At 36.4% G+C, this 2,676-nt stretch overlaps 1 non-coding gene across 1 annotated transcript; it reads right to left on the bottom strand.

The window, feature by feature from the left end:
* Window positions 1-2,008: 2,008 nt before the first annotated feature.
* Window positions 2,009-2,116, bottom strand: LOC112699815 (small nucleolar RNA R71). Its single transcript, XR_003152753.1, has one exon. It is a non-coding gene; the product is annotated as a small nucleolar RNA R71 (small nucleolar RNA).
* Window positions 2,117-2,676: the final 560 nt, after the last annotated feature.

Below are 2,676 nucleotides of genomic sequence, written 5' to 3'. Positions count from 1 at the left end.
GGTTTCAACTTATCATCACAAGAGCTTGTTGATTTTTATCAATCTTGCTTTTGGAGCAGTGATCTGCTAAGGCTTGGCTGGCCATTGGCCATGTCTAGTGTTTTGGACCGAAGCTTTCTTTGAAAGCTTGGCTGGCTGTGAAGCCATGTCTAAATCCTGGACCGGAGTCTTAGACTAGCATTGCACTGATTCCTGGAATTCTCATTAAGAATTTTGATATCTTTTTCCACTTAATTTTCGAAAAAGCACAAAAAAAAATTACAAAATCATAAAAACCAAAAATATTTCTTGTTTGAGTCTAGAGTTTCATTTTAAGTTTGGTGTCAATTATATGCATCCATTCATGTGTCTTAAGGATCTTCAAGTTGTTCTTGATGATTTTTGTGCTCTGATCTTTAAATTCAATTGACTTGAGTGTTTTGTGTGTCTCATATGCATTCTCATTTTGTTAGTGTCAGTGGTATACAAACTGCTAAGTTTGGTGTCTTGCATGCATTGTTATTTGATTCTTGTTGCATTTTGATTTATCCTTATTATTAAAAATCCAAAAATATTTGTAATTTGTGTCTTTTCAAGTCAATAATACAGAAGAATTGAAGATTCAGAATATTCAGCAGAGGAATTGCACAGAAAAAGCTGGGCGTTCAAAACGCCCAGTGAAGAAGGACAGATTGGCGTTTAAACGCCAGCCAGGGTACCTGGTTGGGCGTTTAACGCCCAAAAGGGTATAGTTTTGGGCGTTAAACGCCAGAATGTGCACCATTCTGGGCGTTTAATGCCAGGATGGCTAAAGGGGGAAGATTTTGTTTTCAATTCAGATTTTTTTTCAAGTTTTCAAAGTTTTTCAAAATCAAATCTTTTTCAAATCAATTTTTCAATCAAATCTTTTTCAAAATCAATTTCTTTCCATTTTCAAAGATACTTACTATCAATTAATGATTTGATTCAACATTTCAAGTATGTTGCCTTTTCTGTTGAGAAAGGTTTAATGTTTGAATCGTATCTTTTCTTGTTAGTCAAGTTTTTAATTTTCAAAATCAAATCTTTTTAAAATGTTTTTCAAATCATATCTTCTCAATCACATTTTTTAAAACCAATCATATCTTCTTAACCACATCTTTTTCAAAATAGTTTTCAATCAAATCTTTTTGATTTCTAATTTCAAAATCTTTTTCAAAAATCACTTTTTTTCTTTCCCACTTTCATTTTCGAAAATTAAGTAATGTTTTTCAAAAAAATGTCTTCAAAATCTTTTACTTAATTTTCGAAAATTACTTCCCTCCTTCTCACATCCTTCTATTTATGGACTAACACTATCCCTTAATGCAAAATTCGAACTCCATCTCCTTTGATAAGTTCGAATTTTCTACTTCTGTCTTCTACTTTTCTTTTCCTCTGACACCTAAAGGAATCTCTATATTGTGACATAGAGGATTCCACATTTTCTTGTTCCCTTCTCTTTCTTATGAGCAGGAGCAAAGACAAAAACATTCTTGTTGAGGCTGATCCTGAACCTGAAAGGACCTTGAAGAGAAAGCTAAGAGAAGCCAAAGCACAACTCTCTTTAGAGGACCTGACCGAATTCTTCAAAGAAGAAGAACCTATGGCAGCCGAAAACAACAACAATGCCAACAATGCAAGGAAGGTGCTGGGTGACTTCACTGCACCTACTCCCGATTTCTATGGGAGAAGCATCTCTATCCCTGCCATTGGAGCAAACAACTTTGAGCTTAAGCCTCAATTAGTTTCTCTAATGCAACAGAATTGCAAGTTCCATGGACTTCCATTGGAAGATCCTCATCAGTTTTTAGCTGAATTCTTGCAAATCTGTGACACTGTCAAGACTAATGGGGTTGACCCTGAGGTCTACAGACTTATGCTATTCCCTTTTGCTGTAAGAGACAGAGCTAGGACATGGTTGGACTCACAACCTAAAGAAAGCCTGGACTCTTGGGAAAAGCTAGACAATGCCTTCTTGGCAAAGTTCTTTCCACCTCAAAAATTGAGTAAGCTTAGAGTGGAAGTCCAAACCTTCAGACAGAAGGAAGGAGAATCCCTCTATGAAGCTTGGGAAAGATACAAACAATTAATCAGAAAGTGTCCTTCTGATATGCTTTCTGAATGGAGCATCATAGGTATTTTCTATGATGGTCTCTCTGAACTGTCCAAGATGTCTTTGGATAGCTCTGCTGGAGGATCTCTTCACCTGAAGAAGACACCTACAGAAGCTCAAGAGCTGATTGAAATGGTTGCAAATAACCAATTCATGTACACTTCTGAAAGAAATCCTGTGAACAATGGGACTAGTTAGAAGAGAGGAGTTCTTGAGATTGACACTCTGAATGCCATATTGGCTCAGAACAAAATATTGACTCAACAAGTCAATATGATTTCTCAAAGTCTGTCTGGAATGCAAAATGCACCAAGCAGTACTAAAGAAGCTTCATCTGAGGAAGAAGCCTATGATCCTGAAAACCCTTCAATGGAAGAGGTGAATTACATGGGAGAACCCTATGGAAACACCTATAATCCTTCATGGAGAAATCATCCAAATTTTTCATGGAAGGATCAACAGAGACCCCAACAAGGTTTCAACAATAATAATGGTGGAAGAAACAGGTTTAGCAATAGCAAGCCTTTTCCATCATCTTCTCAGCAACAGACAGAGAGTTCTAA

This window comes from Arachis hypogaea, chromosome 6, assembly GCF_003086295.3.
Source record: "Arachis hypogaea cultivar Tifrunner chromosome 6, arahy.Tifrunner.gnm2.J5K5, whole genome shotgun sequence".
Lineage (NCBI taxonomy): Eukaryota > Viridiplantae > Streptophyta > Magnoliopsida > Fabales > Fabaceae > Arachis > Arachis hypogaea.
This window is presented reverse-complemented; position numbering and strand designations above follow the sequence as displayed.